The sequence below is a fragment of the Cephus cinctus genome, unplaced genomic scaffold, assembly GCF_000341935.2.
Source record: "Cephus cinctus unplaced genomic scaffold, Ccin1 Ccin1_scaffold0025, whole genome shotgun sequence".
Lineage (NCBI taxonomy): Eukaryota > Metazoa > Arthropoda > Insecta > Hymenoptera > Cephidae > Cephus > Cephus cinctus.
Window position 1 is genome coordinate 305501 of NW_014332773.1, and position 15764 is coordinate 321264.

The 15764-nt window shown below is 35.8% G+C and overlaps 1 protein-coding gene across 3 annotated transcripts in view; it reads left to right on the plus strand.

The window, feature by feature from the left end:
• LOC107267001 (dopamine D2-like receptor) overlaps positions 1-15764 on the plus strand; it is a 142813-nt gene that overhangs the window by 11201 nt on the left and 115848 nt on the right. The window lies entirely within an intron of this gene.

A 15764-nucleotide genomic window follows, 5' to 3' on the forward strand; every position in this document is an offset into this window, starting at 1 on the left:
TTGATTCTGGAACAGCATGAGGTTTAGTTTTGTCGAAGGTCTCACCCTATTACAATAGTTCAATAGTTTAAACAATGGGGTGAGTCAAAGGAAAACAGTATCAGTTAATTGAAGCTGTTCGGTCAATTCCCCAAATGGCAGACTACGTATTTATCGATTGACCCCGCAGTCGGCATCGAAATGCAATTTAATGGACCGAGTCTAAGAATTATAATTATATTAAGTGCTATTATAAAAAAGGAAGGCTAATAAAGGGTCCTATTAAGTATCGTATTTCTATTCATCATTAACAGCAATAGGCGAATGTCGTATTATAGGGAATTAAATTAGCTGATGAAAGTTACTTTCGTCCTTTTAATTTATCAAAGGAACACATTTTTTCTCGGTTTACAAAATTATCCGTTTTCTTATACAATAGAAATCAACCACTCGGGCCCTTTAGTTTTTCTTACATGTTTTACCTTTCAACTGTAAATGTAAAATTCGCTTGCTCTGAAGATAAATTTATTCGAATGTAATATTAAATCCAGTTTGGTGATCTTCGATTGAATAAATCATATAAAAAGTATTAAAGAGCAATGAACGCAAGTTCCGTTCTCATATTTCTTCATTTCCTTGCCAATTCTCTAATAAAAGAAATAGAAGAAAAATTTTCACAAATCCTGATTTCCCTTTTCACACGTTTCTGCTATAAAGACTTCAGTCTAAGAATAGCATACCTAATGGCTCGTGGAAAACACTTCCGCTTTCCATCAGTTCACAGGTGCCACCATATTCAGCTGCATACAAAAGTTCATCTATCTCTCACGTGAGGAACCATATGATCGTTATCAGTACAGATTTTTGTTAGTATAATCATATTCCATGATATATAATACAATCCTTACGAAAATTTAGTAAAATGACTTTAAAATGTACGTTAAAATATTTTGCAGCAATAAGTATTTTGGAATCCTATATTAATGCGAATCTTGAATTTACTCTGGTCGAGATTTAAGCAAATATTATAAAGGTACGTGTAGATCTGCCAAACATACAGTAAACTTCATATGCACGTCTGTATACAATTCACAAGTGCAGTAGTACTAATTCAGGAAGCTTGAGACTACTTTAGTCGGGGTATTTACTAAATTTGCTCTAATGGGTAAAATGATACGAAAAACATCTGAGATTTCGTTGATCTTTCATCGCGCTGCAACTCACATGTGGGAGTTGTACCACTGGTGTGTAAACATAAAACGCAGAAACAGTTAGTGACGATAATGTTGAGTAAACGAAATAGGTTGATACTTCAAGTTTCTCGTTATTTACTTTTCATTTTGTCAGGATGCAATTGTCGAGTGTTTGTTTATTTAAAGATTACCAACGCTCGAAATAATACTCAATATGAAAATGACTGTGAAAAAATATGCTAATTAAAAAACGGAACACAGAAAAATCCATATTATGTATATTCGAATTGAAATTTTTTTCCTTCGTTCTCCCTCTATACTCTCCATAGTACTTCAACTGTACCTCGAGGTCCTATCGTTTTCGATTTCAACCCATTTTGAACCTCTCTGTTCTACTACAATCTCTCTTAATATGTCATGTTCTACCGAAACGTTAAAACTAAATTAAAAAACTCGTTTATAAAATAATGTAGTTATTTAGTACCAATAACACACATTTAGCACACGTAGTTATTTATTACCAATAACTAATTTATTTTCAGATTGGAAGAGTACATGACACGAAGTTATATATTTTTTAAGCCTGAATGAGTTCAAAATTATAACATCACGAAGAGGACTTACTATTGAATATTAATGTGAAGTTTATTTGAAAATTTTTCATATGGATAGTTAGCTTGAAATTCAATTTAGTGAAATCAATAAGGATTATGGGAAACATTATAACAAAAGGATAAAATCGTATGGCCTTAAATACTTGCTTGAAATTAATAAAAATAAATCAATAACATGAAGCTAATTTAATTTGCACATAATCATTAATCAACTAGTTATGCTTACCTTCGTCATGTGTAAACAAAACGAATATTATGAATTAAATAGGAAGGCGCAGCAGAAATGAACTAAGGGTACTCTACGGTCATCAAAGTGAAGCAGCACAAATGGAATGCACAATACTTGAATGTGTCTCCACTTTGAGTTACTGTAAAGGAATTAATTGCGAATTACGAGAAATGCGTTCTTTTTTTTATTTACAATGTGTTTAACGAGACTCCTATGAGGTCCTGTTTTAACCCTCAAAAATGAAGATGTTGAAATATGTACCGCATTTAAGGTACAAATGAGAACCACAATGGCATGGTAATACATCCTCACTAGTGTCTTCTAAGTCTTACTCAACGTAGGACATCAACGTGTAACGAAGGAAAAAAATTTCGACTCCGATACAGATATCTTTTACATATACAATAACGTCTTTATATACATATATGTCGAGAAAGTAGCATTTGCGCTATGTGCCATTGAAAATTTAAATACTGTTCTCCTACGAACCTTGACCTATTGCAACGACGTATACAACATAATGAAATGCCAACCACCAACTTTAGTAACGGTGGTGGAGTCAAGGTGGTCAAAGAGACGCAACATGTCCTGAATGCAAAAATATACCCGGTGGAGAACCTTGGAAGCTTCGATTAAAAGCTAAGGCACGCTCTTGACCGTTACGTGAGGCAAGATAACAAGTAAAAAGGCGATTGGGAGGCCTAGAAAATGAAAAAAGTATTCGTTTGATTTTCGGAATACAAAGGAGAGAAAAGAACACGAAGTCACAACATGAACAGAAACGTACCAGAGGCTCGTTTCGTTTATCAAATACGAATCAAATTAAGAAGCATCGAGCGAGCATTTGCCAGAGTTGTTGAAGATGAGATTGGAGAAAAGAGGGTAGGTAGTGGATGGCTTGGCGTGACCACAAGCAATTTCAACCCTCTTGGCCACTACTAGTCCCTATACCAGTTCTTATACACAGAATAACATGGTAGAACATGGGGCAAGGTCTACGTTAATAACACAGATCACTTCATCGCATGCGTGCTTATTACTTAGGCAAGTCTTAGTCTGCTTTGATCGGTCTTATATTGGACTTTTCAAAAGTAAGGGATATCGATAACAGAGTTGCTTTTTAAGCGAAAAATTAATAAATAACTAAAGAAAATCTGAAGACAATCAATATTAAAGTTCATAATTATTAGGGTATGTACGTACGGCTGGTGACATAGGCTACGCCTGCATTGTTAACTCAGTTAGTGGTACTCAAATGTGGTCCAGCCATACCGTATATAAACATACACGGGTCAGGCGGAGATCGTTGAGCCATCAAGTGAGCCTCCATTGCGGGTGTGGCCTGCGTTACTAGCTATGTGCTTATATGCAATTAATTGTTAACCTCAACATCGGTTATCTTCCTTTTCTGATCGGAGACATTAAAAATACTAAAAAACGTATTTCGTAACTTTTCACATGGAATCCAACCCGGGTATTACCATTCGGCGCTTCTTGAATGCAATTTAACTTGTTATAAAAAGCGCAATTCAAAACACATGGCCACTTTTCTTAAAACCATTTTAAAAGAGTGTCAGTTTTCGATGAAATCTGATACTGCTCAAGATACTGGATACCGTTATTCTGGATTGATTACAAGTGCTGAAACAGCATATTTCCGGCCACCTCGGATTGACCTCAGCGACAGTTAGGGTCTCAAATGAATTTAGATCATGTTTCCTGTGACCTTAGAATCAATTTATGGACTTATATTTTATTTTTCCATTCTCATTTTGGCTGTACTTGGTATCCGTAAGCGCGTCGTAAAGTTAAACGAACGAGAACGAATCATGTCACGTTATAATCGCTTTGCGACACGATTTAGTCGACGCTTACGAGAGAACAGCCACTATGAAAATTACCAGTGCCGTATTTAAGTTATTACAAAACGTACGGCACAATTTAGAACTAAATGTTGTAACATGTGCATAGAGGGATATAAACATTATTCCGATAAAATAACATGATCACCTTGAAATTCATAATATTCGGTGATGTAAATTGCAGGAATCCGTAGTCATCCTTCTATTTCGCATCGAAAATACTTTGGGAAATTTTAATAATTCCGAATAGGCAAAATTTCATTGACATGAATTCCAACAATGAAATTGCTTTCAGTATGAAATTTTCAGTGCTGCAACGAAACGGGAATAAACTGGCATTTCAGTGCATCGCCTTACGTTCCAAGTGGGTATAGGTATTTGCTGTTGAGAGTAGCGTGAGAAGCACGATTGCATAAAGTCGTATCTTGGCATCGTAACCCTTAACGTCACCACGAGCCATCAAGCATCATCTCCCATTCCCTGTAGCAACCACTCCCATTTCCCGTATAGCGTCGACATCTCGCCTCCCGTAATGGCAGAGATTCGTCCTCGAGTGCGCACGTACCTTCCATAATTTCAAACCGCTCTACTATACGATAATAGTTTTCTTCCTGACACCCGCGTAAGGAAAAGATCGTACGACGCTAACAAAGGCCATGAAGCTTCTTAAGGGTTGATCCAGGTCCTTTGTCACCACTTCCATCATACCATCCGTTTACTATCTCCTTTCCGCATGCGGAATATTCGACGCTGGCAACTCCTGGAGTATCTCAGGGTGTAAGGAGGTGTTGTAGATTTTCAATAAGTGCAATATCGAGTTGTTCGAAGAAACAGGAAGAAGATGAAAAGAGAAAAAATCAAAGTTACACAGGTACCTAAACCCCTACAGAAATGTGCTTATGGTAGAGAACTAAGGAGGAAAAATTACTTGGTGCAAATAAAGCGGATCAGGAGACTCAGTGACGACCATCGCTTCACTGGGATTCAACGTAAATCGTTGAGGCGGCAAGTCGTTAAAGGACTCATATTCTTCTACCACATTATTTCACGCACACCTCTTTTTTTGGACTATTTATTTCCAAAAAAAGTTGCTTCGTCTTTTTTTCGCGTTTTCGTCGGTATTCTCAGTATAAAACTCAAGTCTCTTTATCGACTGGAGTTTTCGATGTACGTTAATTCCCAGAATAGTGATTAGCTGAATTTATTTGAACTTTTACCCGCCGTTAGCGTGATGGATGCTTGTAATTTATTTAAATTAGCAAAAATATGAATTAGACTTTATTGAACTACTTAAATCACACGTTAATTAAACGGCTTTTTATCGCAAAAAATGTATTGCACAATTATTGGATGCTTTTTCAATGGGTACATAAAAATAAGTTATATTCCACATAGCATGAGAAATCCTGCGTAAAGGATGAACGATCTACGATTTTAGATCTTGTGCCTAACCAAGGGTTAATAAATTGTCTGCAACAGGAGTGAAGTAAGTCATAAGATGTCGCTCTTCTTTTTCACTTTTAATCTCAGAACAAGGAATAGCGTGACCTTGTGTTTGTCTCTCCTTTCCCTGTCAAATATACTATATTATACCGGGTGAAATTGTATTATTCACGAAGCTTCGAATTCTTCGAATGGGGTGTGCAACTGCTCGAGGATGCGATTCGACGGCCATTTTTATTTTCGCTCGATCGATACTCCTCGTTGAAAAAACTTTTGTCCTTTGGATTTGTGGTTATTAATGGACGTATTACGAAGCGAAGTCGCCTTTCCCGGATGATGAAGATCCTTAGCGAATATTAGACAGGGGGATTGCAGATGCGCGAAAATCCTCGGGCCGCGCTCCTTTTTTTTCGCAAGGGAGACAGTGAAAAGATAAATTCGCTGAAGCCCTAACTCAGAGGGTTATTATTCAAAGTAGCATCGAATAAGCGATCAGCACTACTGGTATCTGTGGTAACTTTTGCAACTACGTCTAGCACTTTCGAACGTGCTCTTAAAGCAGCGCTACAGGGAAATCTGTTTCTATTACTCCCGGAATTTTAAGTATCATTATACGAATCGACAACACTTAACGGAAATGTTTCCCAGCGGAATTTCCTTGAGACGGTAGTATCGTTAATTATGAGGTAGAAAGGAAAAGGTGAAATTGAAAGAGAGATATCTTGAATTTCTCACATTACTGTTCAAAAACGAACTTCATCGGTCCGTTACTTATTTGTGCGATTTATCTCAAAGGGTCAGTCATGCTCCTCTGTGAAGTATGAGCGCACTGAAGCTTTCGCTTTTCCTACAGCCTTTCAACTTTTATTGAGGAAGGATCATAAGAAGGATGGAAAATCGGATAATACTCGTCAAAGAAAATTTTAAAAGACTGATCCTTCGTGTAGCTTTTCCAAAATCCTTAGGATGACCCAAGGGATACCTAACGAAGCAAGTATAAGTGAATCGCAGTAACAGGTTAATCCGAAGTCAGTTAATGCACATGGAATAAAACGATAAATAAAAAAAATTAAATCGTCTGTGAAAATGTGATAACGAGGAAGATTGAAGGAAAAGACGCATTTTTAGGAGAATAAAAATATTTATTACATTTCTGTATTAGCCATTCTGATTATACCTTTCCTTACATTTTTATAAGATCTTATCCTAAGCACAGTTTTCAACGAAAAAAATCTCGAAAATGTCCATGTACAAATTCGAATTTCTATAAAACTTCAGGCTGTTCCCACTTAAACGTGGAATAAAACAATTTCTATTATGTTGTTGAGTTTATGATTTTTTACCCTCGATTTTTCATTTGAATGAATATTATAATTATAATTCAAATTATAATGTACTTGTTCCATAGAGCAACATTGTGCGTCATAATCGAGAGTGGACACATGGATAATTAGTACACCTTATATAGAAGAAGATAAGGTATGATGCCCAGATAGACGATCGTATGTAAATTATTCTACAATTTTACCTCATGTTGAATCACAAAATGGAGCAAGTTTACGTGTCTTATGAGTGCTCACCCGTAGGTCATATTTATGGGAAATAACGGTGAATGAAAATGCAAAACGACCGTCAATATTGGTTACATGTGATGCTTCGTTCATGATGCCAATTAAAAAGATAATATTATCTGATTCATACTTTACCAAAGTGTAAAGTAGATAGTAGTTAGACAACGGCTTGTCTAATTATAATCTGTTTGCGGTATAATTAGCATTAAGTTTTTCGTTATCGTACAACATTTTTTATTATCTTGCCTACTTTGAGCCCAATTTGGACCTAGTTTAGACTTAGCTTATCAGTTATCACCCAATATAGTTTTTTGTAGGCTTCTCCAATCGTAGCCCAACTCGAACCTAGTTTAATCGTAGTTTATCATTCAGGAGAGTTTCGCTTACATTGCTTACTTAATATTTTTGATATCCATTTTTTTTGTAGGTATATTATTTACATTTTAACCTACTAGGTATACGGGATAGATTTATAGAAGCAACATTTGACCAAGTTCGGGAGGAAGCGTAGGCCCCAGAAGAAAACGGGAGAAATCAATATTAGGCGAAGTTGGCCGCCTGACATACAAATGCGACAAAATGAACTTGGGTAATACCCGGTAAAAAAAAAGTTCTCACGAGATGATGAAAAAGAATTTTTATTTAACCGTTACATTTGCATCATGCCGTAATCTTTTAGTGGAACACGCCTAAGATAAACTTTGAATAAATGTATGATTAAATTAATACAATAATAATTTGAATTTTATCGTAACGTAAATTTAATGAATTATTTGAGATAGGCATTTATGTAAGGTAATGGAATAGAAAATTTGTAAACTTTTAGGCTATCGCTTGAATCATTAACACACCCCGTAACCAATATACAATTCTATGTGAATAACCTCTTTAAGGACAAAAATGATTCCGCCAGAGCAATTCCAAAAATATATCATGACTGATCCAACTTCAACTAATTTTAGAAGTAATTCATGTTACCCTATTGATCCCGTTTTACTACCCCACCTTCCTCTACATTGTAACACATACATATATTACCTCTTTATTTTTCACAGAAAAATACAATAAACTAATACAGTGGAAACACAGAGTGACTGTAAACGTTAACAATGAAATTGAAAACTTTTGGCTAAAATAAAGTTAACGTCTAGTAGGCATTTACATAGAGACATGAAAGAGTAGCTTCAATCAAGAAATATACCGTGTGATCCTGATCCTTTGACCTATACAAAAAACGAGGCGTTGATATGACGCAGTGCACGTCCCCCGGTTTAATGAATAATACGACGAGCATGTATGACGTCACGCTGTAGAATCTCCATAAAATTTTATGGCTGCTCTACATGCAACAACCGACCTAGCATTCTAGCTCTCATACGTCACGGAATACAGAATCAAATTTACTCTTAAAGAACTTTTTTTCGTTTTAATAGATACAAACTCCCGTGCCAAAGTGAGAAATCTTTAAATTAGGACATTCACAATTGGGACATCCCCTCTAATGGTCTCAGTAACATATGCATGTACATATAATACATCAACGTCTCCCTCGTAACTGCCAATAAAGTCGCGTTAGGAAAATTGTAGGATTATTTTTATGAGAACATCAGCAAAGTAGGTAAAGTATCCCACTTCCTTGTAACATATACGCAAAGCTGATGCCATCCACAAGGTGAGTGATCCAGGCATCCGTAAGGTTAACAAGTTACAAATGGCTGTTGGAAGGTTCTGAATGAGTTTGGGAATGTTCCAGGATGAGTCTAACTGCCAAGCCCATTTCTGAATGATCCTGCTGGATGTCAATAAAATGTAGCAACATACATATAAAGGTAGTCAAAGTGTACGAACTCTGTCCTGACCTTCGGAATCCGCAGGACCTGATATAAGGATGCTGCTTTATAAATGGGCAGATTTTACGCGCTATCACCGTACTTAGCTAACAACGGGACCAGGATGGTTTCAGTACGAGTGGTGGCGAGAGGAAAGTAGATGGAGGAAAGAGGAAGGGAAGAGGAAAGTGGTTAGGTCTATTGGTATTACGGTAGAGTCTGATGGTGTTACACGGCAGCAGGAGAATATATAGTGGGTGATAGTCAAGTGCAGAATAGACGAGCCTTAGGGGATGAAAGCTAGGGAGGAACAGAGTGGCAACCTCCATGGCTGGGCACCCATTAACGGTGGATAATCGCTCGATGATGATTAGTGGAGCGCGAATTCTTGTAATTGCTCGGCCAAAAATCCGATAAAGTGTGCAAGAAAACAAATGAGAGTTACTTTGGGTGGAATGGGGAAAGGTTGGGGAGAAGGGAATGGAATATTAACATCGTATGAGTAACTTACAGGCATATGAGTATTTATCTACCGAGGCAGTGAATACTGATTTTCTCATTATCAATCTATTTATTATTTAACTAATGGTCCCAACTCTTCTAATGTCTTGGCTGACGAGGATTTGTAAAACTGTAGAGTATTCATATTTAATGGCCGAGGCATATGGCTATATATGTATATATACTGTGCACGACATCAATCAAGCGATGATGTCAGTTCTAATTGATTGATTTGAGGGCTGCGAAATAAAAGTGTGGATCTTGAGAAAAAGATTCAGAATTAAAAAATGTCAATAGGTAAAAGTGTCGAAGAAAGGTTGGGTTTGGGTTTGACAAATAACCGATCAGAATGAGATATATCCATGTGCATTTCAGAGTCGGTTTGATACCTTCATTCGTAAATAAATCACCCCTATATCGAGAACTCAATAATGTTTGTGAGAAATGGCACGTACGAATTGGCACGTGTTTTTTCATGTGGGAGAAAGAAAACCATTTATTTCTAGATGATATAGAAACAATTGGTGGTAATCCTTATTCATTATGTGTGTTGTTTCTTGTTGGCTTTTAACCTTAGTAATTCTGAATGTATTCTAAAATTGCGTTGGCCGAAATTGGATTAAAGGGACCGAAAATTTTGGTTTAAGTAAAATTTGCGTTAAATATCTCTTTGACAAATATCGGTAGTAAGTCGAATTTCTTGCCTAATTTGCAAAATTTCATGCGTGACTCACGACCCGTCCTTCTTGTATAATTGAAATGAGGGATCGAGCTAATATAGGAGCAAAGTTTTGGGCAAACAATAGTCTGCTATCGTGGTATCGCTCGCGTATACCATTCCATTTCTGATTTAATTGTCACGTGTGGCTTAACCATTCTCATTTTCTATACTCACCCCCAAGAGAACACTCCATTTATAGCATTGCGAACAATATTAATAATCCATGAACAGTGTATATTATGTAGATATTATAATTTGGTATAAACCCATAGATTACCTTTCAATAGCTTCTACCTGTAAAATCCAATATTTAAAATTACCTCGTTGACGAAAATAATGATTAATGCCGTATGTAGTTCCGTTAATGTGGTAAAGGAGTCGTATCTCACGAGCGTTGTTGCGAACAAGATTCACGAAAATGAATGAACTGTTTTACTGACATGGAAGGTTACTTTGATGACACTCCGAACCGTAGAGTGTTTTTTTGTATATGAGTGAAGATATTTAAGATACATAGTTATGCACAAAATTAGTGGTCCATATACTTAAATATTTGATGGGTCAAAATACCCTAACAAATTTTCTTGAATTTTTGGTTTTATTTTAAATATATCTCATAAATTATGAAAGGTAGGGGAAAAAACTTTATGTAGACGGTAAGTTTGTTTTTGAATGGCCTATCGAAAGCTCTTATTAGTTTATTCCTATTTGCAAAAATACATCACCCACCCTCTTGATTGTTGGATTTCAGAAACGATTTTTCCTTTTTTTGCATAACATATTGAAACGTGTATTGAAACATATTTGCGTAGGGAACATTCTGGATACCATTTCAAACGTTGTGTGCATCAAATTATGCTTCATAAGGACCGGGTGGCTGCGAGCTAATATTTTTTTGTTAACCTATAGTGACCTACAGATAAGTCATATAACTTTGCATTAAAACGCTAGATATATGCAGTGGAACGATAAAAACGTTCGATCAATTTAAGATAATATGGTAGAGTATGGCTAAAGCCAAATAAATAGTCATATATAATTTGGTAAATTTCATAAAACAAATAGAAACATGTGAATTTAATACTAGCAGATAATAATTATTCCGATAAATAAATCATAATGCTAACTGAACGTCCAATTCTGCACCGTCATTTTATTTCTAGCGTTCACAGGGGGAAGGGGGGAACACGTGAAAGAGAGAGACAGCCAGTGCATGCATTTCGTTTAACAGTAATTTCTCAATAAGTATACGGTAAATAATGTTAATTTTTTAATTATTGCGAAAATTAAAGACATCTGACTAAATGCAACCATTATTTCCCCACCACCTTAATTTTGACTAACTTGAATAATTAATATCTCCTCTAGATCGTCAAAAAGTTTTGTTTTGAGCCAACAGACACAGCAGATTGAGTTCTTTCGATTAAGCATTAAGACGTGTAGGGTCAACTTTCTAACATATTTCTATCGTACTACCTTCTCAAGAAATGTTTAAACATTCCTTGTACAATAACATTCACGCGTTTATATACTATGCTATATGAAAATATTTAAGTACGAGTAATCGCCAAAAGTAGGGGGTTTGACTCTGAAAAATAACAAAGTCTACACGATTAATAGGTTTTGATTGAATGTCGAGAAAAACATCTGCTTCAAGAAGAAATTGTGTGAACATTTTCCTTCGTAAAACAATCAACACAGTACCTAAAATGTTCCCTGCATAAGTAGTACTCTATCCACGTTACAATATGTTAGGAAAACAAATCGTTTCTGAATTACAACGATGAAGAGAGTGGGTGATGTATTTTTGCAAACAGGGATAAACTAATAACAGCTTCCGATAGTTCATTCAAAATCAAACTGAGCGTCTATTTAAAGATTTTTTCTATTTTGCATAGTGTAGGAGATATATTTAAAAAATTGAAAATTTAAGAATTTTGTAGGGCTATTTTGACTCAAGTGTCCATGTGGGCCACTAATTTATCACAAACGTATGTATCTTAAGTATAAGATATTCTTCATGCTCAGTCAGAACTAATTGTGGCGTGGACGCATCTTTCGTGCGCACTGAAAAGTTCACTAGAAAACCAAGTTAAATTCTTCACATTTTGACCTTCTGAATTGAAACATGTTTGTCATTGTTTTGTAAAGTGGCAGAAATTAAATCAGAAATCTAAACATGTATAGTCAGAAATATATCTGCCATATCACACTTTTCGTTGTTTTATACATTGAAAATAGATTTCGGCTATACCTTGAATCTATATTAGACATATTCTTTTTATACATATATTGCGTATTACCATGCAATATTTACGAGATATAGAAGTTATTCCATATATTTAAGATATATTTTGTTTTTATCTTGCACATACTTTGTTTCCATGGGGGATACTTAAACATATGTCATTTGTATTTTTCTCCAGGGATGAACTTAGCGACCGGGCTAAGTACTGTGCGGGTACAACTATTGTAATTGTGTTTGCATAAGCTTTGAGTAAAATTAACTTATTCATACTTTGGGGAATATAATAAATGTAAACTCGTTGGCATGGGCGGAGTTTGCATATAGACGCCATTGAACAAGACCGATCTCTCGAAAATTATTGTAAATCACGCCCGACTATGTCTTTGTACTATTTGTAGTGTTCACAGATTCGTCAATTTGTCATTTTTTGAGCTTTGATATTAATACTTTAACTGTTGCATGGTTTGTATTTTATACTTTTTGAAATACCCAGTAAACGCGCCTAAGTCAAATATTATAGAAGCAGCGTTATGATGAATGAGGCTTAAGCGCGCACATTTCGCCACGCCAAAAGTATAGCCGCAGCTTGTTATAATTTATCTGCCAGACTCCGAGTAAGTAATAAAAGTACTTTATAACACGTAATGACAATTTTTTTGTTTCCAGAAGAATAACAATTAAAATGTTGATAACAATTAACATACCACTTTTTACAAAAAAATAACTAACATTTTCGTATTCAACAAGTTAAAATATAAAGAATATAACTTGGTTTTCGAGTGGACCTTTCAGTTCGTACAGAAAGTGTCAGGACTAAACCTGTCTCTCCTGAATTCTTTTGCATACATGATTTCGGAAATTGCAAATATATGTCGTTGGAGGAACGCTATCTAATCCCGTTGGTTTGAAGATGTGTACATGAAGCAACCTACTGTAGTCTCGAGAATTTTCAAAAAGTTAGCTGGCGTTAAGCCTATAGAAGAGAAAAGTGGTTTTGCGAGTTTTAAATATATTTTAAGCGTAGTCTGGCTTCGTAAAAATGGAAGTTACTTATATGAAGTAAATAGAAAGATATCTGAAATAGTATGGTATCTGTACATCAAAGCAGTTGGCTCTTGCAGCAATACGAAGCTGAAAGACTCATCGAACGAACCATTCTTTTAGCAATGTAAATAAAATGCTCAAGATACTCGATCCTGGATTCCCTTCATCTGCATCACTCTATTCCCTCTCCTTATACACTTCCGTTCGTAACAACTTTAATTCCTTCGATTTCTCTTACGCCATACTGTCGCCATCATTTCTTTCTTCTATAATGTACCTACGGTATGCTCGAGTCAATTTTTACTGTCTGTTAAAATTTGCTCGGAGAACAAACTTCTGTCATATTTTTTAAGTCATTTTTACCAACAAATAATGGACCATCTCATCGAACGAGACGAACCGGCGACATTGAAGGTATGGATACACTAATCCATCGCAGACACTAATCCATGCGGGTAATGGGGCTTGAGCTTTCCAATCTATTGCGAATAATCAAATACATATGTGACGGAATTCAATTTTGCCATTGCGGAAGATGTGACACTTTTCGGCGAAAAATTCAATTGGGAAAAAATACCGTGATCATGTAGCGATTTATGGAAGGGGGCAATTTTCATATATAAATCGCAGTAAAGGAGAAGCTTGTTTTAGTGAGTAACATAAATTTTATTTCACGTAAATAAATTTATTATAGTCGTTTTTACAGTTCAAGAGCATAAAGACACTGTGATAATTAGTGTTTTGCTCCTATGGCAAAAAATTGTAGGATTCTAAACTTTAGGTGCCTTGCCATATCAGTGTGGTAGATGAAAAAAACAATAATAGACAAGCCTAGACTGCTCATCCTAGGCTTATAGAATCGAATGTCTCGGTGTGTATGCGTGTGGATGGATGAATATGAGAGAGATGTACGAGCCAGTAATGGACACGACGCTGTAAAGATCGGACGAAATAAAAACGGAAACCTCAAAGATACGAGAACAGTGATTTCGCGCCTTACCTATATATACCCATGTAAAAATCCTACAAAATGTTAACGAGTAATAATGAAAATGTCACTATCGCCGCACTGGCACGCACTATAAAGAAAGTGAATGAAAAGCAGAGAGAAACAGAAATAGAGGGGCGAAAGGGAGGATGGAGACAAAGAGAAAGAATAATGAAGCAACGAAAAAGACGACTATGAAGTTATAAAAGTGGTCAAATAAACTGGAGAAAATGAGCACAGTCCGAATCCAACAAAATGACTAACAAGTCCCGCGTGAAGATAAAAACGTACGTCCCGAAGAAAAAGTAAACAGGCATCATGGGAATAATGTAAAAATGTTAAACGGGTAAAAGAAAAAAGAAGTGAAATTACGGAGGAGAACATATTATGGGGCATTCTAGGATAAAGGCTAACTAATGCGTTCAAGTTGCTGAGAAATCTGAGAAGCTTCAACAACACGACATTCTAGTAGATAGTAAATAAATTGGAAGTGATTTTTGAAAGTAACAAATAATTCTGAAAAATATCTAAAATACCACTTGATATTGAGTTATTGTATTAGAAACCAATTTTAGATTTATATCCCATGATTCAACTTTCGGAACTTACAAGCTACAGAATAGTTTGTTCAGCTATCAATAATTTCATGTACTAGATCCAATTTGACAGTTCTGGAAGCGTAGCGTTCTTTATTGCCATCGTAATTTTCGTGAGCATTCTCAAAGAAAACAATTTGACAAGTTGGAATTGGATGGTTTTTCGTAAATTTAAAGGGAAAACCCGTCAACTTGTCAGGCTATGTGCCTCAGATAAACTGAAAATGTAAGGGGGTGGCTCTTGATAACCTATGCGAGTGCGTAGGGTAAGGTGAAGGGGAGTGCTATACACACTGAAGATACTCGGGAGGCGATGGAGATGGTGAGTGAAAGAGGTAAGGGATGGATAAGACAGGATTGTGAAAGTAGAGAACGGCTGGTGAAGGGAAGTGAAGTGAAGTGAAGTGAAGCGAAACGAAGAGAAGTGGAGTAAAAAGAAGAGAGGAGAAGATAGTACGCAGCTAGATATCGTGTGGAATAGGTAGAGAGCAACCTTGGTACAGTCCCGATGCTGCAGATCGATAAAATTCCTGGGCTCACGCATATAGCCAATTCGACGTCATATCGAACAACTTATAGACTTCGTGTTTTACTTTTTTTTTTAATATTTAAGAATTACCTACACCAACGACATCCGAATTATGTCTGCAATCTCCTAATGACGTCCGGTTGAAAAAGGCTATGCGTAATACAGTCGGTAGACGTCTTATGCAGATGTTCTTAAACACGACGCAGTATGACGTCTTTAGAATGTCGTTTTAATGTCGGCATTTATGTTGTCTATTGTTCTTTTGGACCATTTATTATTATTATAATTATATATTTTATATTTATTGAGTTTAATACATTTTGGTAACCTTACACGCGTGTAATCGTCAATAGGCTGTTTGATTTATTTTATTTTCTAACTTTTATAAATAGTGCGTATATGCACTTTTAATCAATA